We start from the raw sequence: 25587 nt of genomic DNA, 5'->3' as shown, positions 1-25587 counted from the left end.
TGCCTGGACCATTTCTTGCTTCTTTTATGTATTCTCATCAGATCCTGCTGGTTGTGTTCATCCTAGACATTTGAGGAAAACAATGGGTTTCAAAGCAGCAATGTCGTCACCAAGTTACCTGCAGAGAAGACCGCATTGCGTTTCCAGAAATATCCACAGAAGCTCGACTTGCCAGAGTAACCCAGTAATTATGCTAGTCCATTGTTAGACACCAACTGTGATAAAATATTTGTTCCTTACCGTCTTCCGATCGTGTAACCTTCCAGTAAACACGCGAGGAGGCTTCTATTCAACGAGACGTCTGCAAGAAACTCCAGGTCTAAAGAAGAAACGCAGCTTTTCTTGACACTGAAAATAGCGACGGTGCTTTCCACGATGCGGCAGTGTTTTTGGGAGGTCCCCCATTGAACATTATATTTAAAACGAAGCTTTCTATATATATGCTGAAGCTTCCATGACACGAACACGCCGTCGTCTTTGTTCCATCTCCTTCATCCCGCTGTGATCATTCTTTTCATTGCTATGCCATCATGACTATGTCGTCGGCACTGCGTTGTCATTTCGTCATCATCACGCTGCCGTCGTCACGCCGTCATAATCATTCCGTAGTCATGACGCCGTAGTCATCAGGTCGTTGTAATCACGCAGTGGTTGTCATTCCGTAATTGACATACGGAATGATTGTCATTACGCCGCCGCAAGCATGCATAGTCATTCGTATCCAGCAAATTTACGAAGAGACCCATAGTCATACGTAAGCTGCAAATAAAAAACGGTGTTCACAATTTGGCTAGGCTCATGTATTCTTTGATCTCTTGCGGAATGGAACGCCGCTAAATATACAGCGTGTCCCAGCTAACCTTAGCCACGCTCTTCTACAAAACTAAAGATAAAAAAAAACATGGTGTAATATACAAATTTAAGACTTTTGGCGTTCAGTCATCAGACCTCTGGCGGCCAAACACCTTAGTTCTTATTATTGCGATAGCAATTATATGGACACTCAAAAGCAGATTTCTGCCGTCGGCGTCGCCGTCGCCGTCGCCGTGAGGTTCCGTATGACGTCAATGGAGATGAAATCGTCGCCGCGCGCCAAACGCAGTATGTGCGAGTGAAAGGGCGCGAGGGACGCGCGCTTTCACGGGGACTGAACGCACGGCGGAGAACAAACGCGCGTTCTGCGCTGTGCTCCCTTAAGGGCTGATAAGTGGTTCTTGAGGGAAAGGGAAAGGTTGGCGCTATCTTCTGCAGCCCTTGAGGGAGCACGGCTCAGCGCCAACGGGGAGGGGTAAGTGGGAGCGAAAGAAGGGATAGAGTGGAGTCGCCATGGCTGGGCGAAGCAAAACCGGCAGGCATAGGCGGCACGTATCAGGCCGAGGTGGAAGGCCTTGGTGTGCTGCAGAGTCTGCAGGGGTGTTGTGCCAGGCCGGTCAGGCCCGGGGTGGGGTGGGAGGCCGTGAGGCCTTCCCGCTTGTAGAAATGTCCTTAGAGGCGTGCGGAGAGCCCTGACGAGTCAAGGAACTCCACGACGCCTCGAAGTGCAGAAAGGTGGTGTCGGCCGGGGAAGAGGAGATCTTCCTCCTTGCCAGAGGGGAGGCCCAGGCGGCGGAACTCCTGCAGGAGTGGGCCCCGCTGCTGGAGGTACGCCGGGCAGGATCCCTTAAGGGCTGCAGAAGTAGGCGTCTCTTTCCTCCTCTACAATCACCATATATGTAGAGCAAACGCGCCTTCTTCTGACGTGCGAAAGGCCTGGGGGGGGGGGGGCAGGGGGAGGGAAGGGAGGTGACGTTTAGCTGCGGCACCAAGTGCCTATTTATATCAGAGGCTCCGGCAACAGTCACCAACGCCGCACGCATTTTGAGCGAACGCGGGCAAAACGCCGACGGCGTCGACAGCAGTTCTGCGTGTTGCCGGTGCTGCTGCATGTCCAAGTTTATACAGCTGATAAAGCTGCTATCATTACTCCGTATAGCTCTCTTCAAATTTGCTATCGCAATTGATGCTTCGCCTTTCAGGTGAAACTGCGACAACTTTTTATGGTATCTTGCACCTTGTTCTTGTTTTTTTTGTTGAATAGCTTGGCTAACGTTTGTTTAAAATCGTTGTGAAGCTTTCGCGTAAGGTCCCACAATTCTGCGCATGTGTGTGCACAGCTTAGAGAACACAATGGTGGGTCTGGTATTGCGAACATAAACGTTCTGTAGAAATTGAAAAAAAAAATACTTGTATATCATTTTGTTCTGAACATGTAAACGGAAAATGAAAAATAAACAGGGCAAGTGATGCAACTTGCGGGAGATTTTGCGCAGCCTAGAACGAGCATGCGGTATGGGTTATGCGCTGGAAACGCCGTACGCAATGTAGCCAAATCAGATATGCGGAAAAAGGCGAGACCAATGAAGATTCATCACGGGAAACTCCAGCTCATTCATACGGCGCAGAACGTTAGAAAAAGCAGCAGACCATTGTGAAGCCATGCGGCCTCGGAACGCATACCAGCTCATCTAGTTTGTTTCCTGTGTTGCTTCGATGACGTGCATGTTTGCATCTATTTCGCCTTCACTGAAAGCACTCTTTTGGAAGCACCACTGTAAACTCGGCTGGTACTGCAAGTGGCTGCGTTATAATCGACAATCAGTTGTAGGTGCCACATATATATAGAAAGCCGAGAGCTCCTTCATCGCCTCGTCGAGAAAGGACACGACGTCACCTTTCAGTGGCTCCCTAGCCACTGCGGCGTAATGGGCAACGAACATGCCGATGAAGCTGCTCGATCTGCTCATGAAGACGGCGTGCAGGAACCAATCCCGCTGTCAGGAACAGATGCAGCAGCGAAATTCGAGTGCTTGTAAACGATGCCACACAATCGTTGTGGAACACACCTAGTTTGCAGCACACACGTCTGCATCGACTGGACCCCTGTCTTCGACTTCGACCTCCACCTGGACTATCACGACCCGAAACAACGGTACTTTGCTGATTATGGCTTGGCATCGAATTTACAAAGTCGTTTGCTTTCCGCATCGGATGGGAGGATTGTGCTGCGTGTGACCATTGCGGGCGACGAGGAAACTACCGAACACGTACTTTGTCATTGTCCTCGATACAGGCGCACATAGGCAGTCACTCGCGACCGCGCTGGCGCGTCTTGACGACCGACCGCTTTCGGAGCAGACAGTCCTGGAACGCCGGCCTATACAGTCGTCCCCCGCAGGGGCGTCTGCGCAAGCAGGCGTTTGGTGAGTTGCGCCACCACGTACCCGAGCACATGGGGGTTGGACCCTCCCGCGTGTAGCCGTGCGCGGCTTAGCCGTGTCTGGGGAAAGGGGGATCCTGGGGGTTGAGCCGATGCCGGGTGTTTTGGACCTTTAAGGCCCCCCGGCGGAGGCAATACACCTCTTTGGCGTCTGCTTCACATAGACGGCACCCCTGGGCTGACCCACCCAGGGGAAATCGGCAGTTGCCTCTTCCTGTCCTCCTCTTAAATCTTCGTCTTTCTCTCTCACTTTCAATCTATCCTGTCTTCTTTTCACTTCCTTTTACTTCCGTTTTCCCAGGCAGCTAGGGTTAACCTTGTGTGGGTAGCCAACCTTGGATATTCCATATTTGGTTATAGTAGTGGCGTACAGCTGGCGTTTGCAGGACCAATCTTTTCCAGGTATTGCAGCGTCCCCTAGTTGGGCTCCATGGTGGGTGGCTGGCGCTGCTGCCGAACATTCACCTATACTTATGGCAAGTTCTTTCCCCCCACTCACTGATCGCCGTCTGAAACGAGGGCGCACCGAAGATGTTTTCCAGTTTTTTGGACGTCAAACACAGAACTTTCCCCGATTTCATGTGATCCACTCAGAAAAAACAGACAAATCAGTACGAACAATCTCACCTTTCCTTGTGTCAAAGACTCTGACTGATATTTTTGGACCCGGCTATAAAGCATCCAGGATGGCAAGCGGGGATCTCCTCTTGGAGCTCCGTGATATGAAACAATACGAGAAACTACCCAACCTAGTGGCATTTGGAGAAGCTCAATTAACAGTAACCCCGCACCGTACCATGAATACCACCCGTGGCGTTGTATCAGATGATGATCTGTTGCAGCTGAGTGAAGCTGAACTCCTGGAGGGCTTCAGTGACCAGAACGTAATCAATGTTAAACGGATCAAGATGAGGCGCGACGGCAAGGAAATCCAGACCAAGCATCTGATACTTACTTTTAACTCGAGTGTGCTGCCCGAAACCATCGAGGCCGGATACATCAAGCTTCGTGTTAGGCCATACGTGCCAAATCCTCTACGATGTTTTAAATGCCAGCGGTTCGGCCATAGTTCACAGAACTGTCGAGGCCGCCAAACTTGTGCAAAATGCAGTGCTTCTGAACACTCCTCCGAGTCTTGTGAAAGCTCTCTACATTGTGTTAACTGTGATGGGGAGCACGCCGCCTACTCGCGGTCGTGCCCAACCTGGAAAAAAGAAAAGGAAATAGTAACTATTAAAGTAAAGGAAAACATAACTTTCAAGGAGGCACGCAGGCGGGTATTGCACCTGCCAAAAACCAGCTTTGCCGAAGTGGCGCGTCAGGGGGCAGCGCCACAACGGCTCCCGGCGGCTGTCTGGCACACGCGTAGTGGGCCGGCGGTGACGCCATCCGCCCCCTCGGCGGCTGCAGCTAGCGCTGCTCCGCCATCTCAGAACAAGGGGCCATCGACCTCCGGGCTGGTGGCCTCCAAGGTCTCGTCCCTCGAGACGAGGCCTTCACGTCAAACTAACCGCTCGCAAGAGCGCGTGTCCAGCGCCTCGCAAGAGGATATGGACACAACACCAAGCGTGAGGGCGCAGCCAGCGCCTAAGGAGCGGCGCGATTCCATCGACCGCTCCAAAAAAGAAAAATCTCGTGTCACGGCTCCTGGGAAGGGCCCGTGAGCTAACTTTGTATTCTTGAACGCACAGCACAAAAACACATTCAAAATGGACACACAAATTTTACAGTGGAATGTGAGAGGACTTCTCCACAACCTCGACGATATTAGGGAACTTCTTAAAAAATATAACCCAAAAGTGCTGTGTGTTCAGGAAACACATCTAAAACCCACACAAACAAACTTCCTCAGACAATATGCTATCTTCCGTAAAGACCGTGACGTTGCTGTTGCCTCCTCTGGAGGTGTAGCAATAATTGTGGATAAATCTGTTGCTTGCCAGAATCTCTCTCTTCAGACACCACTTGAGGCGGTGTCCGTGCGAGCGATACTCTTCAACAAGTTGGTAACCATCTGTTCTATCTACATACCGCCAGACTACAAACTCAGCAAAACGGAATTTTATATGCTAACTGACCAGCTCCCGGAACCATACATTATTGCCGGTGATTTTAATGCTCACAGCACTTTGTGGGGAGACTCCCGGTGTGACGCCAGGGGTCGGCTTATAGAGAACTTTCTAATAACCTCTGGTGCATGTCTGTTTAACAAAAAAGAGCCCACATATTACAACATCTACCATAATTCATTTTCTTCCATAGATTTAGCGATTGGCTCTGCTACCCTTCTTCCCTATATGGAATGGAATGTCGTTAAAAATCCATTCGGGAGCGACCACTTTCCTGTGACACTGACTCTGATAGAGGAGCATGACAGTCCTCCCCACGCCCCCCGTTGGAAAATAAAATCAGCTGACTGGAAAGGTTTTAAAGAGTCAACCTACTTATCACCAGATTTTATCAACGATTTTAGTATTGACGACGCAGTAGCATATTTTACTGGTTTTATACTCCACGCAGCTGAAAAATTCATTCCACAAACAAAAGGCCTCTCATGTAAAAGACGGGTTCCCTGGTGGAATGAGGAGTGCAGACTGGCACGAAAGAAACAGAACAAAGCGTGGGGCGCATTGCGTCGCGCCCCGACTACGGAAAATCTTATCGAATTTAAACTGGCAAAATCGCAGGGAAGGCGTACGCGGCGACAGGCAAGGAGGACTAGCTGGGAGAGGTTTCTCTCTAGTATAACATCCTATACCCAAGAGAGTAAAGTATGGAATGGCCTAAGAAAGCTAAAGGGGCAGCAAATCCACCCATTACCTTTAGTTGACGACCATGGGAATACCTTGGAAGACCAGGCCAACGCTCTGGGCGAACACTTCGAACGTGTATCAAGCTCCATACATTACTCAAAATCATTCCTTAAATATAAACAAATAGCAGAACTTAAGTCACTGGATCGCAAATGCAGACCGAATGAACAATACAACTGTCCATTTAATATAGCCGAGCTGAGAGCTGCCTTGAGCGTATGCAGCAGCTCCGCACCGGGACCTGACAGAATCATGTATGACATGATTAAAAACTTACACACTGACACACAGATGACACTTCTGGGACTTTTCAACTCTATCTGGGCTGCCGGATACCTGCCTTCCTCATGGAAGGAAGCTATTGTTATTCCAGTTTTGAAGCTGGGCAAAGACCCTTCCTCGGCGGCAAGTTACCGCCCGATAGCTCTCACAAGTTGCCTGTGTAAACTTTTTGAAAAAATGATTAATCGCCGACTTAAACATTTCCTTGAACTGAACAATATGCTTGATCCCTATCAGTGTGGCTTTAGAGAAAGACGGTCCACAACTGACCATCTTGTGCGCATTGAAGGACATATACGTGACGCATTTGTGCATAAACAGTTTTTCTTGTCGATATTTCTCGATATGGAAAAGGCGTACGACACAACTTGGCGTTACGGAATTTTGCGAGACTTGTCGGGAATGGGCATCCGTGGAAATATGCTAAACGTAATAGAAAGCTATTTGTCTAACCGTACCTTCCGTGTGAAAATCGGCAACGTATTGTCGCGTCAATTTATACAGGAAACTGGTGTACCCCAAGGAGGTGTGCTCAGCTGCACACTGTTTATTGTGAAGATGAACACGCTTCGTGCTTCATTACCGCCAGCTATCTTTTATTCCGTCTACGTAGACGACATACAAATAGGTTACAAATCCTGCAACCTTACAGTGTGTGAGAGACAGGTACAACAGGGCTTGAACAAAGTGTCCAAATGGGCAGACGAAAACGGATTCAAAGTGAACCCCCACAAAAGTTCTTGTGTTCTTTTCACCAGGAATAAAGGGCTTCTTCCAGATCCTACTATCGAAATGTATGGACAACAAATACCTGTCAACAAAGAGCACAAGTTCCTAGGCATCATACTTGATTATAAACTTACTTTCATTCCGCATATAAAATATCTCAAGGTGAAATGTCTAAAAACAATGAACTTACTGAAAATTTTGTCTCACACATCCTGGGGTAGTGACAGGAAGTGTTTACTGAATCTTTACAAAAGTCTCATTTCATCTCGATTGGATTACGGTAGCGCGGTATATCACTCTGCCGCCCCTAGTGCGCTGAAGATGCTGGATCCCGTCCACCATCTAGGTATCCGCCTGGCCACTGGAGCTTTCAGAACAAGCCCCATTGAAAGTCTATACGTCGAATCAAATGAGTGGTCACTCCACCTGCAGAGAACATTCACCAGCCTCACATATTTCCTTAAAGTTCACTCTAATCAGCAGCATCCGTGTTTTAATACCGTTAACGATATGACGTGTGCTACACTTTTTCGGAATCGTCCCTCTGTAAGACAGCCTTTCTCACTGCGTGTCAGGGAGCTTAGCGAAGAAATGGACATCCCACTCCTCGAACATCGCTTAATGCCTTCAGCCAAGCTGTTACCACCTTGGGAGTGGCAGGTAGTAGAATGTGATATATCGTTTGTAGAAGTTACAAAGCACGCTTCAGAGGTCGAAATCCGAATGCATTTCCTAGAATTACAGTCCAAGCACTCGTGCACAGAATTTTACACGGACGCTTCTAAATCATATGCCGGAGTATCTTATGCAGCCGTCGGTCCATCCTTCTCGGAATCTGGCGTACTCCACCCATAAACAAGTATCTTTACGGCTGAGGCCTACGCAATATTGTCAGCCGTAAAGCATATAAAGAAATCAAAACATCAAAAAACTATTATATTTACAGACTCCCAAAGCGTCGTAAAAGCCCTGAAGTCACCCTGTAAACAGAAAAACCCTGTCCTCATTGAGCTCTATTCTGTTCTTTGTAGAGCGTACGCAACTAACCAGCATGTGATTATATGCTGGGTGCCTGGGCATAGAGGCATCGAGGGCAATGTTCTTGCCGACCAAATGGCCACATCAGTCACATCACCCGCTAATAACCCTACAGCTGCTGTTCCTGCAACAGATTTGAAACCTTTCTTGCGAAAGAAACTGCGAAGCCACTGGCAACGCTCGTGGGACGCAGAAACAAATAATAAGCTTCATTTGATTAAGCCACAGTTAGGTTACTGGCCCTCCGTAACAAAAACCCGGCGAACTGATATCCTATTCTGTCGTCTGAGAATAGGACACACGTACGGCACCCACAATTTTCTATTGAATGGTAATGATACTCCTACCTGTGGTAGATGTGGCGAAAGGCTCACCGTCCTCCACGTCCTCCTGGAGTGTCGGAAAGCCGAAAGAGAAAGAAAAAAACACTTTCCTCTAGCATATCGCTACTGTCTCCCTCTACACCCCGCTATGTTCCTTGGTAAAGAACCGCTCTTTAACACCACAGCAGTCCTCGCATTCTTGAATGATGTTGTGCTACATGTTATTAGGCCAATAAGTTCGTAGCACATCCTCTCTTCAGAGGATGTTGCTGTGATAGTTCTTTATAGCACATGTCTCCAGGCCTTTGTGTTTCAAGGCCTCTGTTTTAGGCACTTGTGCTTCTGGCCGATTCTTACGTCTGTGATATTTTGTCTTATCACTCTTTTGCAATGCATTGTTCATGTCTATAGTACACATCATTAGTCATTGCCATAATCTTATTACGTATAGATTTTACGCACTTTACAGCGACTGTTTTTAGGCCCCTTTACAGCCATGCCACATCTCTTCATGTAATTGACTATTCATATATCATTAACAAGTCATTACCATCGTCTTGGCGCTCTTTGGCCATAACTGGCCCTTGCGCCAACAAACCACAATAATCATCATCATACAGTCGTCAAACAACAAGTCAGTCAAGGCACTCTTAAAGTTGTTGCGTTCGAGTGGACTATCTGACTGCCTATAGTTCTCACGGACGTTTCCAACCTCCTCTATTTCTTTTTTATTCTTTTTTTCGTGACTGCTTTTTCTCTCCCCTATTCTTTCCGCCTTTAATTTCTCCTCCCCTTCCCTCTTGTGCAGGGTAGCAAACCGGAATGTTTTCTGGTTCGCCTCTCTGCCTTTCTCACCCCGTTTCTTTCTCTCTCTAGTTTTGCGACGAGACATATTAAGGGTACTTTAGCCAATATTTATGGAGTCTGTCACAGCTATTATCCCCGTGTTTATTAACATCATGTTGTGTGGGCAGAAAAAGAAAGGCTCATAAGCAAGGCAAACGGTCTGTTCCCACCCTTTGGGCGGTGCCAGAACCACGACCTGTGAGCTGTTGTGAACTCTTTGTAGTTGTCGCCGTCTTTCGCGTTGTGCTCGTACCATAACAAACAGCCCTCGACAAGTTGTTATCGTTTAAATTAGTTGTCGTCGCTGTTGTCATCAGGCAAGTTAGCGTTGTTCTGGGCAGCACTTGAGGGATTCTTTTAAGTGACACTTCAGAATATTTAATGCATCTTTCCTAGGGATACAGTTCACCAAGACAATGACGGTATAGTCAATGTTTCATCAGGAAATATATTAGGACACCTAATGTTTTAAAATATGATAATGTCTAACATTCTCGTTTTAACACAGGCGACACCGTTAATAAAAAAATGTTTCAATATCAGGCTGCGTCCGCCCTCGTGAATTGCTGGCACCATTAAAGTTGTATCTCTCTCTCTCTCTCTCTCTAATTATCAGGAAGCGAATTGAAAGCAGCGTATATTGTCCTTGCTCAAAAAAAAAGAGAAAGATTTCAGTGGCATCTGTATAACTTAAAATGACAAAACAAACAACGGCACAAAAACTTGAAAGGAAGCCGCGGTGGCGAAATAACGTGACACACATGGCAAAGGTTGGTGCTCACAAATGGAGGTCGAATGCGCAATTTACGTGCGAAATATAAAAGCCAAATAACATTGCCAAGCTGCAGATGGTGCCCGAAGGGGGTGCGGCAATGCAAAAAAAAAAAAAAAAGAAACCTAACATTGTGAACAGGACAAGCGCTTCAGCGCCCGTATTGTCAGTGTCATGGTCGTGCGTCCAATAAAAACGTCAACGCCGTCATGGCTTTTCAAGTCTGAAAATACTTTGTCAACCTTATGAAAACCTCACTCTCTTTTCGTGCTCTGTCCAATGAGCTGGAAATCGAAACAGAGAGAATAGAAATGTTTGTGCGTGCTTTACCGAAGTGGTGGGGCACTGGAAATATTGTCACAATGAGAAATCTTCCGATGAAGTTTCTATGCCAGATATGTCGGTAAAAAATCACAAAACTGTTCAAGGTAACATTTTAATCTTTGCTTAGATTTAGCGAAACTTACAGCGGAATGCCCATGTGAGCACACATGCTGACGGTTATACCAAAAAAGTCGCAGTTTCGCCTGAAAGGCGAAGCATCGATTGCGATGGCAAATTATACAAGCTATACAAAGTAAGGAGAGTAGGTTTATCGGCCGTATAAACTTACAAATATAGGCACACTAACTAAATAAGCATGGTGTCATGCGAGCACAAACAAGCATGAACGCATCGATGACCGCGGGAACTCTCTGTCAAAAAATTGGTGTGGTTTAGCTTTGGTTAACCCTGGTTGACTAGCGAAAGCTCCACTGCTCTGACTAGGCTCATTGTAGAGCTGTGGCGAAGGTGTGGTTTCGCAATGATATACAGACATGTTTGCACTGAATACAGTGTTTATTCATCATTTTTTATGCCTATGAAGATCACTAAAGTAGTGAGACTTGGTTGCAACTCGCAGCCAGGCCAAACTCTACTCGGGCAACGGCGGCCATGTCTCCTGTCAGGGCTCCGTGAAGGCCTAAATATAGTCCGACGTAGCGTGAACGCGCGCACATGATATGTAACGGTGGCGAGAACAACAGCGGCTATAGTTCGACCGATGGCTCGACGTACTGGCGCCGCCAACGTAACCGGACGCGCGGCCAATGCGCTCCGACGCGCCCGGCGTCGACGTAACCGGACGTCTCATGACGCTCGCGCACACACACACACACACACACACACACACACACACACACACACACACACACACACACGCACACACACACACACACACACACACACACACACACACACACACACACACACACACACACACACACACACACACACACACACACACACACACACACACACACACACACACACACACACACACACACACACACGCACGCACGCACGCAAACACACACAGACTGATGAGTCGCCGTTGGCTGCCCAAGGTAGCGTAATGAAGCTTTCGCTTCAAAACGCAGGAGTGAGTCGGTGTGGCTGCAGCAGCGAGCGAATTGAGCTTCGTGCCGGCGCTCACATCAACGCGATATTAGCCGTGAAAACAAAGGCAGGGCGGCCTCTGCCCCCGCCGCAGATGGCTTTCAAGATACAGCCGCGCGGGCGGGCGCTCGCGGCGCGGAACGCGGCCATCGCCCACCCTCAACCGGAGCCTTCCGGCCCAGAGGGAGCGTGCGGCCGTAGTAAAGCGCGGCCCCTCCACCTGCCCACCCTCCCCCTGGAGCCTTATGGCCTGGTGGGAGCGAGCGGCCGCAGTAAAGCGCGGCCCCTCCATCTCCGTACCCTCTCTCCAGAGCGTTGTGCGCGACTGGAAGACCCCGCACTTCCTTCTCTTGCGTGCGCGAGCCGCGATTGCCGGCCACCGTCGCATGCTTTCACTCGCACATACAGCATACGGCGCGCGGCAACGATTTGATCGCGCTTGGACTTTATACGGAACCTCACGGCGACGGCAGAAATCCGCTTGGAGTGTCCATATAGTTGCTATCGCAATAAAATAACAATAGAGGGCTCGTGGCTTCGGTTTCAGGGCTTTGGCAGTCTCTTCTCAGTTTGATCTGTCTATTGCGGTCAAGAATAAAGCCGCCAGCTTCGTGCTAATATGGGCACTGCCATAGCCGCTGAGCGAGCGATGTGAGTATGAGTACCGCTTTTGGGACGGCCACAGTTGTAAACGCAAACATCTAGTGGCATCGCGTTTCTGTTTCTTATATTTGATTAGTTGCATAACACCGGCCATCTCTTCCTTGGGTAGCTTTATCGTAGCCAAGACGCTTCTCTTTCGCGAACTATTGGTGAGCTGCTAGCTAGTAAAGTGAAGCTCTATGTGACAAAATAATATGAACAAAGTAACCTGGCGTTCTGAAATTGATGTAGCTTGCCACAAGTAATTACGTAATCCGAGTTCCAAACGGAAGCTGTTACAATCTCGCGTATAATGGGTCACCTCGCACGTCACATGCATTTCTATACGCTACACAGTGCTTCAAAACATGCTGCTGAAACTGCAAGAAATCTTTCCAGTTGCATTATGGCAGCGTCGTAAAACAGAGCGCCGTGCATGATTAATCATCTCATCACTTTTAAAAAGGTAGAGACAGAGCACGACATGTAACTTTGCAAGGGTGTTGCTTTAAGTTTGATTAGTTTGAGGCGTCACGTAGCGTTAGCATCTTTGTATGACCGCGATGTAAAGGATGTTGAAGCGAGTCAGAGGGGTTGAAGGCAGCTAAGCTGAGGAAGTGAGAACGATCGCCGCTTCTCTTTTTGCCAACCGACGATTTTGAAGGTTTCCGGGAACGAATCACACCGGAATGGCCATTGTCGCCACAGAGTTGCTGTCACACAGTGTCAGTCAATGAGCGCGATGCGTCACGCCGATTGGGCTGTCACATTACATGATCGAATTGCCTGCAGGGAAGCACGATACACGAGACCGCAGGATGACGAGACAGACGGGTGAAGCGCATTTGGTCCCGTGTATCTGTCTCTTCACCGTAGTAAAATATGCTGCACCAGCTGGCCCAAAATTCTCCTCTAAAGTCCCTGATCAGTGTTATGTGCCCCTGTACTCCGCACTGTCCCGTCCGTGTTGCCACATTGCCTGTGCATATGTTTCCGGAAATGGCGAGGTGTGGGTAGCGCAAGTGGTTCGCGTACTCACAGTCTTCGTCAATATGCTAACTCATCTTTGAAGGCTGCGAAAATGGCATGCCGCGACTTGCAACAGTTTAGGCAGCCGTCTTTCTTGGCCCTTTGTTTTTCTGGCTATGTTTCTGGACAGTGTGCAGAAAGTGAGATGGCAGCGATTGTGTACATGCCAGATTGTCCGTCTGACCCAATGAAGTGATTTGCGTGTAGTGATTTGTCGTGAGGTGGTTTAGGAAGAGTAAACGAAGCGTTGAAACTGAGCTCCCGACCCCTCACGAATGTTTTAGGCGCAGGAGCGGCGTTCTGCACCTTTGGCTATGCACCGACGTAATGCTTCAGATTAATTGTTCACCTGTACATAACTGCCCATAAGTATTCTTTATATGAAGTCATCTTGTTTTCCAAGTTGAAAGCGTCTGTGGCGTCCCAGGCCTCATGGTAGCAAGTAACGAAGGCGGCTACAGTAGATGAAGACAACACTTGCGGCCCTATGTAAACTGACTGTCTTGGTTTGAGCAAAAAGAAGAAAGTAAGATGTGAATAAACAATTAATACCTCGACACTGCCATCACAAGCTTCTGGCTAACAAACAGTCGCAAGACACCGCAGTGGAGGTCGACGACGCTGTCGCCTGTGAAGCGGCAGGGAAGCTTAGACCATGATGCTCCGTTCGTAGTAGCTTTCGCGCTGGGAACTGATTGGATACAGAGCCAGCACTTCCGCATGGCGTCCTTTTCTTTTCCCATTTATTTGTCCGCAGCTTGCTGACGTATGGCGTAAATAAAGAGTCTATGAGTGATGCTGTCACTCGGCAGCAATTTCTTACCTACTCAGCATGAATCCAAAGGGTAAGAAACCGTATCCTAAAAGATTGCCTGATATGTGCGCCTGCGGGCTTCATCCGTCAGTAATCCATACGGGCCTCCGCCGCTCTCGAAGGCAAGAAATAAAGCCGTTGCCAAAAAACGAATAATGTTTTATATTTATAGACGGGTGGTCACACCTCCATAACGAGGTTCTGACGTCTTCTGTCAATAACGCCACCGGTGGCTCAGAGAGGGCAAGATTGGCCCTGAGTGTATAGAAGAGAAAAAAATTATGGTAAATATCCCTCGGCACCTGACATAACCCTACGTCTGTAACATTGGCTATTACAGCACGCGTCAAAATGCCCGTAGTTGTTATATTGAAAAGTAAACTTCGTGCTAACATGAGGGAGAGGCCTTCGTCCTGCAGTAGACATAAAATATAGGCTGATGATGATGATGAGTAGAACTAGGTGCCGTTGGGGTTAAGCATCGTAGAATCTGCAGTAGCAGCAGCAGCATTAGTATTAATGCACCGAAACGACCTGTTTATTTTAACCGCTCTTTAAACAATAAAATTTCACTAACTCTGCTCGCTGTTGATCATCCCTCGGAATGAACTTTCTTGAGCCTATTCAATGAGGTCAACAATAGCCAAACAATGTGGAACTAGGTCTTGTTGCCAGTGAAACTCGTGAAAAAAAGGAAGTAAAAAAAAGAACACCTTGCCAAAATATAAAGTTGGATGAAAATAAAAGGCTAGGGTGTTTGGATGTTTCAGCATCGGCTAGTGGCAGCGTGTCATCACTTATAAGCGTCTATGATCTTAACTTGCGCTCTCTTGCGGCTCTGTGGAGTACGTCACGGCATTGTAAATTAGAAGCAAAAGATGAGCTGCTATGGATAACTACACAAAATGTCAATCGCCGTCTTATGATACACCAATACATCATTTTTCCAGAGATAGCCAATTAGCACTAACATTTCAAATTCCCGCACTTGGGTATTTCACTTATTCGAGTTGCGGATCAGAAACATTTGCCTGCAGAGTAAGAGAATTTTAGAATAATTTGTCAGTAGTATCACACCGCACTCAACTCTGAATTTTCTTCAATGAAACAATTTTTTCTTCAAAAGCACAGCGAGAAAAAAAGAATAATGGGCCACTGCTGAAATTATCAATGACGACATAAGAGAACAAAAGCGACTTTCTTAATATTTAAGTCCATTTGGATTAACTTTCACTGCCGAAACGGATCGTCAATTATTCTACAATAGAAAATACCATTGCGATACCATTGCTGCATTATTACTACCCCGCGCGTCCTTTGCGAAGAAAGCCGCCGTTGACCTCCACCCCCGCATTCTCTCAGATTGGGACCACGGTGCCTTATGGTACTTGTGCTGTTGTGTTTGCTTTCTGTAAGTTACTACAAGTATATATCGTCCATCGCTTAAACTATTGACCTTATGTACTGCTCTGGTGCGACGGGATGGGATGCTCAGGTCAATGTAATATCGGCAGCATCGTAGATTTCGCAAGCGGGCTATAGCGAACTGGAGAGGAAGCCTCGCAGAGAACACTCATCTAAAGAGCAGAAAAGGATAGAGAGCAAGTGTGACTCATCCTATTCTCTGTGTCGTATTTGTTGAGGCTTTCTCGAAGGCGGACATATTACATACCTCAGGGAAGAAGGGAAGACCTATCCATCTTAATAAGCAGCAGTACTGAGTCGCATGTTAGATCTTGAGGAAGCACAAATTGTAAATGTGCTACATAGGGAGCGTTGCTTGTAGTGTTATAGAAAGTAAATCTGTCATCATAACTTTTATTCAGCTATACATCGTTAGGTACAATGTGGATGTTGCCATGAGTGCCCAATAGACCGAATAAAATTTCTGGAAGAATGTGCGTGTCAATTAGTCGGCTACCTTTGAAAAAGAAATGAACAGTAATACCAAAGCAAGAAAATGGGAGAAAATCGTCAAAACTAACTGCATACCATAAAGCACAGATAGTGATTTTTCAATCCGTATTCGAGAGAGTGCTTAAAGCGGATACAAATTAAGACGTGAAGTTACTGTTCACATTGGATTGCTTCAGCGTTGCGTTGATGTAGCAGAAGTATTACTCCCGTCAGGGTGGCACGTTCTACGGACACGAAGGCCATGTTATCTGCGCCTTGTGCAGACGGCGATGTGTTAACCAGAGAGCGTATATGGAAATATCGAAATATTATGCCAATCAAAAGAGAGAAAATTTGCGAAGAAGGTACAATAGCTGAGCGTCTACTTGCATTCTTTTTTCAACGCTTTTCAGAAGTACAATTTCGCGTCTTTTGAATAGCGGATGTTTAAGCGCAGTCACTCCACATGGGGAATTGTTGACCTAAGCTTTTGCGCGCTAAGAACCAGTTACTAGAGTTACGTGTTGCCTTGTGTCTCGTTTGTTGTGTGTGTGCTACAGTTTCCCCATAAATTCATAATGAGTTACTAGATAGGTAAAGAGTACGAAAACTGTTCGTGAAAATGAACGCGGCTTTGCTGGCTCATTCTGATGTTGGTCGTCCTATTTTATCACCCTCTAAATGATAAAGTTCATAGACTGGTAGGCCACAGTATCCACGCTGTTGTTTGCGCCATCACAAAAATTCAATCCTTTACAGTCTATAGTAGTATAGTAGTGTAGTAGTGTAGCAGTAGTGTAGTAGTAGTGTAGTAGTATAGTAGAGTAGTAGTGAAAAGTATAGTAGTGATGAGAGGGTCTTGAGGTGGGTGAAAGGACATCTTCCGACATTTTCAGAATTTTTGGACGTGTACATGTAAAAGCTATGCTTAACGACTACACTATGAGGTGCTTCAGTGCTTCACTCTGCCTTTTCTGTGGTTTTCAACCTGACTTGTTTTACATTAGGCAATTATAAGACACGTGATGAATTCTGCACCCCTTCGGGATCTTTCGTGACACCGTCTTCCTTACCTTTGTTTCATGATTCGACGATGACAGTTTCTGTACTGCTACTGCGTATAATTGAGTCGTAAGTGTTATATCTAACCGCCATGCTACGGAAACAACAACGCGAATAAGCAATCCGCCATGGTGGCGTAGTGACTTTCCTGTTTCGCTGCTGAAGCCCGAGGGCGTGGGATCAAATCCCGCCTGCGGCGGCCGCATTTAGATGGGGGCGAAATGCAAAATCACCCGTGTACAATGCATTGGGTGCAGGTTAAAGAACCCCAGATAGTCAAAATTATTCTGTAGTCTCTCACTAAGACGTGCCTGATAATCATATCGTGGTCTTGAAACGCAAAACTACAGATTTTTTTACTAATTAAGAATAATCAATACCATCGTTCCGGCTTCAGTTCCACTCTAAGTGAAAAACAGGGATAAGTGAATCACTGCGAGTGGATCCTAGCATTTTGGGAAGGGAAGTGAAGTGTCCCTCTTTTCTTAAGAAACGCAATTAACTTCATAACATAGAGTAAGGCTCATAGTATTATGGGTAGCCATAAATTGCAGTAAACATTCGTTAACTAAACAAGCATGGTATGTAGGTTTTCTGAGCAGCAGGAACGACTTTTTTTATGCGAGCGATTTCAAAGCGATACCTGACATGACAATGAAAATGCATGCGTGAGCGTGTTCAATCCCTTTTGGGTTTTATCTTTGCGGGTAGCTAGGTTTTGTAACTGGTTGCAATACTTCTATAATGATGCGCTCCACGCGATTGTTTGAGTACAAGGAATACAGAGTTTGAATATTATTTTTGCTCTGTTTTCTCGATCACTTTTGGTTACTTAGTTACGATATGCTTCAAAGTAACGCTGCGCTGTCTATAAAACCAGAGCACACTGCCCACGCAAATACATTATATCCTGGGTGTGGCGGTACATGCATGCGGAAATTTCAAGTGGGAAGTATAAAAATTACCTTGACAGAACCAAAGTTTCCCGAGAGCACTTGATCGTGGTTTTTCCAGTGGCGCGTGCTTCCACACAATTAATGACGAAAAGCATAGTGAAAGCTCTCTGAAAGCTCTCTTAAGGGTGCGTGTTCTTGATCCCACGGTTTAGAAACGATGACGCTGAAAAACCTTCCATTAATTACCTTTATTACATGCAACGCAAACCACAGGTATTTTCAATTGGATACTGCCATGTCATTCACTATCCATCAGCTGTTAAGGACAAGATACGTCATAACACTTCGAGAGTGTTAGGTGTTGCAGTTTGGAACGTTACGAAAAGGAGAGATTTAGGATCCCCGTTTTAGAGCGCATCTCTAGGGCGCCCGTTATGCGGCGCCTGTCGGCGTCAGCGTCCTCAGCGTAACCGAGCGAACGAGCACAGCGAAGGATGAAAGAGCGAACGCGAAGCGCAGCGGCACATGAAAGACGGCGATAGCGAAGAGAGCGCGAGGGGGAAAGCGGAGGAGGTGGGTATGGCGAAAGCGTGAGACGAAAAGCATAGTGCGACGACGATGGCTACGAGATCGCGCCAGAGTAGCGCGCGTCGTCTGTTCACCGATGACGCCACCGATACCATATATGAAAACAAAGAGCCGCATGAGCGGAGGTCTGTCTGCGGCGGCTGCTGTGAATCGCGCCCGCGCGTCACCCACGGACTGGCTCTCGCGATCTCTGAATTAGCGAGGTAGTCACGCTACACTTCGCTTCGTTTGCAATGTGCCACACGATACAAATTGTCTGCGCCGGGCAATATATCGCGAAACAAAAACACGTATATAGCTGCGCTCAAATTCCGCATTAGGGAGTGTCGTAATCGTCGGTGATTCTTACCGGCATCTCCTTTTGTGCGCTAGGAGATTCTGCGGCAGGCCGATACATTGTCTCAGTCCCACTTCCAATACATATAGAAGCGTGCGAAGATCGTTTAACCAAGGCCGTTCCAGATATCATTGCAGAAATTGAGACGAACTGAACAAAGTATCTTAAGCGCGGCTTTTTATTAGATTCTGTTAGCCAATTGATCTGCATGTGCCACATTGTGGCGTCGCAGTACCACTGTATGATACGCGTCTTAAACGTTCTTGTCTTCGCTTAATGGCGACGCCGACGACGACGGTGGAAATGTGCCTGGAATTTCCATATAATTCACGACAGGTACTGCAGATTTAGGTATTTATAGGAGGTTCCTAGAATATCTGTTTCTAAATTATCTTTCCTGTATATAAAGAATGAAAAAAAAGAAAGGGTCGTTGCAAGTTCATCGCGATGCTCGTGGGCATGAACTTAAATACGGTAAAGTTATTCGACTGAACTTAGCTGCTGAAGGGACATTGCATATGTATAGTTTTGATACGAAGTGAACCCCTGAGCACTTTGCCAAGGTGCTGCGTCAATGGCTATCAAAAGCAGTGCAGCGAAAGCCAGTGAGCGCACTTCAACACTTCTTTGAGAACATTGGTATAGACGGTTTCATGCTCGCGATAACAGCAGCGAGCGCGCCGTCCCCAAGAAACTTCCGGTCACGTGCCTTATCAGTCTTCTATGTTTTAACGCATGGTTGCTTCTTTGCCAGTTACACTTCGCAGCTACGTCAGAGGGCAAAACCGGAAGCCGTGCAGGGCCTATGCTTGTAAACAGTGAAAGGGTCTATAAGTGAGCAATATTGACTACACAGCACTTTGTGTAGTTATAAGCAGCTCATTCATATTTCTTCGCGAAACATACGCGTCTATAATTATCCATTTTAGCGAGTAGGGGTGTAAGTGTGTGCACACCTTAATTTGATATCTTATGGAATGTCAATTTTCATTTTGCCGTACATGTCTTCTTGAAATGTTGCTGCTCGTTCCTGAACCTGGTGATATTGCCACGTGTCTGCGATACCGCGTTCAATAACCCTCTCGCCTTCCATGTTCTTACACACACGTTCTTTGACCAATAAAATTAATTTGTTAGTCAGCGCTTGTGTTTGTAATTCTTTCCACTAACCACAAACCTACGCTCATGAACTTCGGTGCGTTGCCCTGCATTCAAGCGATCTACTGGTCTGTGTCTAACATAATAAGATCACAAGTCGCTTTCGTTAACGCGACACAGACAGCTAACCGCTATAGGCGACGGGACTTTGATCGCCCCACTCGCTACGGTTGTTACCTTGCTAACTCGAACACGTATCGCGTCAATCAGATTCCAACATTTCACTGGATCTACATGTTCGAAGTAATTTTCGTACATGAGCCCCGCTTGAAGAAGTTGGCCTCATATAGGAGAGAGCTGAAAGAGCTGATTTTTATCCATCTCAGAAAGATGGGTAAAAATAAATGAATTCCTGCTTCCTTCACTTTACTGCGCCCTCTTTATCCCGACTTTTATCGAGGACTAACACGGCGATTCAAGACGTCAGATGTGATGACGTCGACGGCTGCAGAACTCACGGCTCTGCGCAGTGCACTTCAATTTATTGACGCAGAGAGTCCTGGTACAATGGCCGTGTTTTCGGACTCGAGACCGGCTTTACACAGTATGCAGTCAGTTCTCCGACGTGGAGCTCACGAATAGCTAACGTACGAAATTGTCAAAGTTCACCACGACGTCAAACAGAAAGGCCACGATAATATTTTCTAGTGGCTACTGGCCATTGCGGGATCAGTGGAAACGATCTCGCAGATAAAGCTGCCCGAGAGTCCCATCAAGAACAACACAGCGTTCCCATTCCTCTTTCCAGGACAGACGCTGCAACGCAGCTTCGTCACCTGGCACGCAAGCTATCTTTAATGGAGTGGAACACCCCAAATATAAGGTGCGCCAGGCTACACGAACTGAACCCTTCGCTCCAACTCCGACCTCCACCCCGGATTCACCGACGTGAGGCATCGCTTCTATACCGGCTGTGTTTAGTAGTGGCTTTCTAGAAGGCGTACACTGCTTTGATTGGAATGACCGAAAGTGCTGCGTGCGACGTCTGCGGCGGCGAAGAGAACATCGAACATTTATTGTGTCACTGCGATCGATTTTGGTCGGAAAGACAAACATTATCGAACGCGTTGCGACGACTGGACGACCGGCCGTTGTCCGTGCAGGTGCTACTTGAAGACCGTCCCCATCGCTCGTCGGCCCACGAAGCTGTGAAGGCACTGCTGTCTTTCTTGAGTGCGACTGGCCTATGTGAACGCCTTTGACTTGCTCAGGCCCTCCGCGTGCGTGCGCGAGCTCATGGTGTCCTCCCCCCTCCCCCCTTCTCCTCTCTCTATCTCATATTTCTATTCCCTCTTTCCCGTCCCCTAGAGTAGGGTAGCCCACCAGACGCATTTCTGGTTAACATCCCTGCCTTCTCTCTTTCTCTCCTCCTCCTTATCGCATCCTTGCTTCATTCAGTTGTTTCACCATCTCTGCTATATTACCGCTAGGCGAGTGGCGCCTGCTTGCAGTTTGGTGTTGGATGCCGCTTGTAATGTTATGAGGGTCGCGGAGGCTGATCTCGAACGTTTCAAGCCCCTTTCGAGCGTGCCTCGCTCGCTAACTGCCGCAAAATGTGCAAATGATGGCCTAGACGGCTAAGATTTATTCTTTATCGACGACGGGAGCGACGGCGCATGAGCCTTATTGTGGTTGCCTTGAATTCGATGAAATTAGTTTTCTCTGACGTGATATCCAAACAAAGTAGAACGAACTACGTGACTTCTATTCCTTGGATCACTGCACGTAACCTCTAGAGAACGAAACAAGATTGACATTAAAAATTTGTACATTGCATCGAACGTAGAGGCTCTGCTTCACGAGACCGAAGTTTTTCCATCTGTAACTTCTTTCTGAGTCGCGCTTGTTGCTTTCTTTTTAGATTGCTTCATACGTGTCTGTAGGCGTGTCGCTTGTTTCAGTTTGCAAGAATTTTTGTGTGCGTTTCGGAGTGGTCGCTTCATAAATGTAACCTTGCTTTATTTCACATATTCTTCTTGCGCCGCGTGACTTCAAACCAATGGCTGGGATCCACGCGCCTCTTAAGCTTTGTTGTACCAAGTTAAGAAAATATCTGTCGTAACTTCGGCTATTGTAGGTACTTCGGTACATGTTATATACCCTGCCAAAAAAATGTTTTTCCTTCTATAGCATAGCATCGAAAAACGTTTCTTTTAGTGAGTTGTTCTCGCGGGAAGAAGTCTTGCCTAAGGGATGTTACGTCAATGTGCCGAACGTCAGTTGTTGTCGAGCTTACCCTATTCAGTAATAATCTATATATATGGGAAGGCCTGAACTGATTGGTTGGAAACAAAACTTCTCTTTCTTACCTTCAGCAACGTGTTTAGAGAGGAAGCCAGATTACTGAATTACTGAAATAATCCACATTACTGGATTAGATAAATTTTACAGTGGCAGAGCTGTACTGGGAGAGCACAGAACAGCTAGGATCTCCCTATTATGCGGTCATAAAAAGGTATCAAATGGGGGATGACATGATGTCACAGTTGATCGCAAGGTAAAAAAGAAAATCAAATCTAATTAAAGTTAGAACGCATGGCACACTCAGTACAACGTAACAAAAAAAAAAGAATATTGCAATGCCTGTACCCATTCGGATAACCAGTATTAATTGTCTGGCTTGTTTTCGGCATGTCTACTGCGCAATGGGGGGCTAGGCAAACACTCATTGGTTCGTGTTCATAGGGACGCTAGTAAGCTCACAGTCAGTGGAAGCAGTGGATGCTATGCTAGAACAAAGTGCAGCTCCGCTGGATTACGCAAGCTTTATGCGCTAGTTAGACGTCTGAAAATATTTCTCCGACCACCCACGAAATTTTGTGATGGCTATCATTTGTTCCGTTTGTGCTCTTTAGGGGAGGGGTCGAATTGCAGATGCGGGCAGGCGACGGCTGTAGCAGCTGGCATTGATATTAACGAAGAGAATATCTGCCAAAGAATTTATTATTCGCAGCTCTAAAAAAATTTGCAGAATTGTTCGCGTTTATAATATCTTGACCTGTAAAGCAAACCGACGGATCACAAGAAAGCGAAACACACGATCGCTGGTTAACGATGTGGTCAGCACATGTCAACTGGCCCAATTTGTGGTTTTGTTGATGCTTATAATATATTTAACTGAGCAGTAACGACAGAAGCATTAGTAGCGAGTGACTGTTTTATTTAAATAGAAAAGCAAGCAGGGAAAATTTCCGCATGTTGCATTGATACGGTATAGCGTTTCCAGTAGCAATCAGACGGTGGCCAGCAGAGCTCGAATAAGACAAGTGCACGAGAAAAGCTTGTGTGTGAAGTATACGGTACACATACGCTTCTCAAGTATTTCTGAATTCAGCAGCATATCTTTTTTGGGTAACGAGGGTTGCGGAAGGTGGAAAACCTTTTTCTTAATCTGGTTGTGTCATGTGGATGACGCGTAACAATGTTTAAGCTAAAGAAATATTTATGGCGATTTACAAACTGCCTGTTTGATTGCAACCTCAAACAGAATATGGTAAGCACCTTGACGGAAAGTTATAGATGTCATTAAGCCGAATGATGCACATGAAAGTCTGCGGCAGTTTGAATTCATACGTTCTAGGTTCAAGTTTTCTTGTAGCAGGACATATTTTGACAGCCATTCATAAGGGCATAAGTATTGGCGAAGAAAAAAAAATAGGGACGTCTAAGCAAGGTAGATTTAAAGTAGCATTGAAAGTCAGCCTTCCTGCATTTGTCACGTAACATGCAGCAAGCTTCCCAAAAAGGCTTTAAAAGTCAGAAACTTGAAAGCGAAAAAAAAGAAAGAAAGAAAAGATGCTATGAGCGTAAATCAATTACAAAATTTAGTCTGAGCATATCGCAACCATTCCTACCCCGTTTCTCAGATATCGAGACTTAATGCTTATTTAAATCTTACAACCAGTAGCATCGCTTCCAAAAGATATCGAATTGAAGGAACAATATAAAGTTTGCGCCAGAAGGAGTAACGCAATTGGCCAAGATAGAAACCCATCTCGTGGGAATGCCGCAAAAAAGGATATCTGCTACAGCACGAAAAAGCATTTCATCGATGGTCGACACACCAACAGGAGGTCTTTTTGCCTGACCGGACCATTCATTACTGGAGCTGAATTAGACTATGTGGACCTACGGCATATATGTTTTAGGCTTCAAGCGGTGAAGTTAAAATTAGGTATGGTGTTTTGGAAGCAGGTAATGTATTGGCCGCAGCGAAAAGTTCAAGAATGAAAGTATTCCACTGAAATGTTTGCAAGCGTAAACAAGCTAAATGTCCTCTCTAGCCTCCCGTCTGGCTTACATTTTAATTCCTGGGGCCTGTATTTGAGGTGTCAGATGGTTGCAGTGCGTGCATTTCGGGACCTTAATTGCAAGAGCGCCTGTGTCAAATGATTCAAGATTGTCTGCAGAATATTTTTTTTTTGACCGGGGTCTGGGAAGATTGGTGTAGACATGACCGAGCGTTAGACGAAATCGAGTATTATAGGCATGGTGATACTAAAGTGGGCAAATAATGGGTCATATTTGTCAAATTTAATCATTTTATAACATTTATTTTCTGCTATCCGTGTTAATCGCATATCAGTGTCCTTATATTTAGTTTATCTTTTGCGCCAAATGGAACTTGTTTGAACACATTGTCTATCTCAGCATTCGGACAGGGATTTTAAAAAGACAAATAGTAAGCTCTGCAAACAAGAAATCGCTGAGTGCAATATCAGGTAATGAAAACTTCAAGTGCGCCATAATTTTGTTTATATTTGTGTCGTCCGCCCACTGAGCTTGCACAAATGTCCCTTTGCTTTGTCAGTACGACCACTTGTGTCCCCGCCACACTGGAAGGCAATAAAGTGTGTGGCTAAGCAACCAACCCCAAAGGAGGAAAACTCAAAGAGAAAGAAGAGGTGGGACGTATACTTCGTGTTTGAAAACCTTGAAGTAAAAGTGTGCACAACATGAAGAAAGCTTACCTTCAGAGGGTTCTTTGCGCCTGCTTCGTATCCCGAATACAGTGCACTCTTCTTCTTAATAATAAAACTTGTGCGCATTCCCAAGGCACACATTCTGTGTCTTTTGAGAAGAAAATTTTCCGTGGGCTTCGGCTTGGACAATAATATTTTGTTCAGAGGTTATCACAAGATGGCCACATAGGGATGAACACGTTGTGCTGATAACATTATTATGCTGGCCGAAATCTGGCCTTTCTTGCGAGGAGCTTAAAAATAAAAAAATACGGACGGTGTCTATACGTGATGAGCCCTCTCAGAAGACCATTAAATTATTACTAAGTATGTTTACTAGTAATTTTCACTAGCAGCAGATCTATTAGTAAGCATTAGTGAACAAAAAGTTGACTCTTTCGATGCAGCACAGTGTCATGAGCTGCATATAGGTGCGCAACTTCAGCGCCATACGCTGATATAGCGCCTGTAAAATGCATGTAAATGTTTTGTGCTGATGTGAGAGGATGACGTGCTTGTAGCATGTGAAAGCGTGGTCATGATAGGCAGTTTTAATCATGTTGCTGAATAACGTTTAGCAATGAGTAAGTGAGGCTTGAACTCCACCCTATCATACGAACCAACTGACAATATTTAAAGCTGCTGTAGGCTTTCTAGGCAGGAAACGCACGATATGATTTTAGATATTATACTTAGAGCTTGGAC

This window comes from Dermacentor silvarum, chromosome 6 (assembly GCF_013339745.2).
Source record: "Dermacentor silvarum isolate Dsil-2018 chromosome 6, BIME_Dsil_1.4, whole genome shotgun sequence".
In the NCBI taxonomy this organism is placed as follows: Eukaryota; Metazoa; Arthropoda; class Arachnida; order Ixodida; family Ixodidae; genus Dermacentor; species Dermacentor silvarum.
This window is presented reverse-complemented; position numbering follows the sequence as displayed.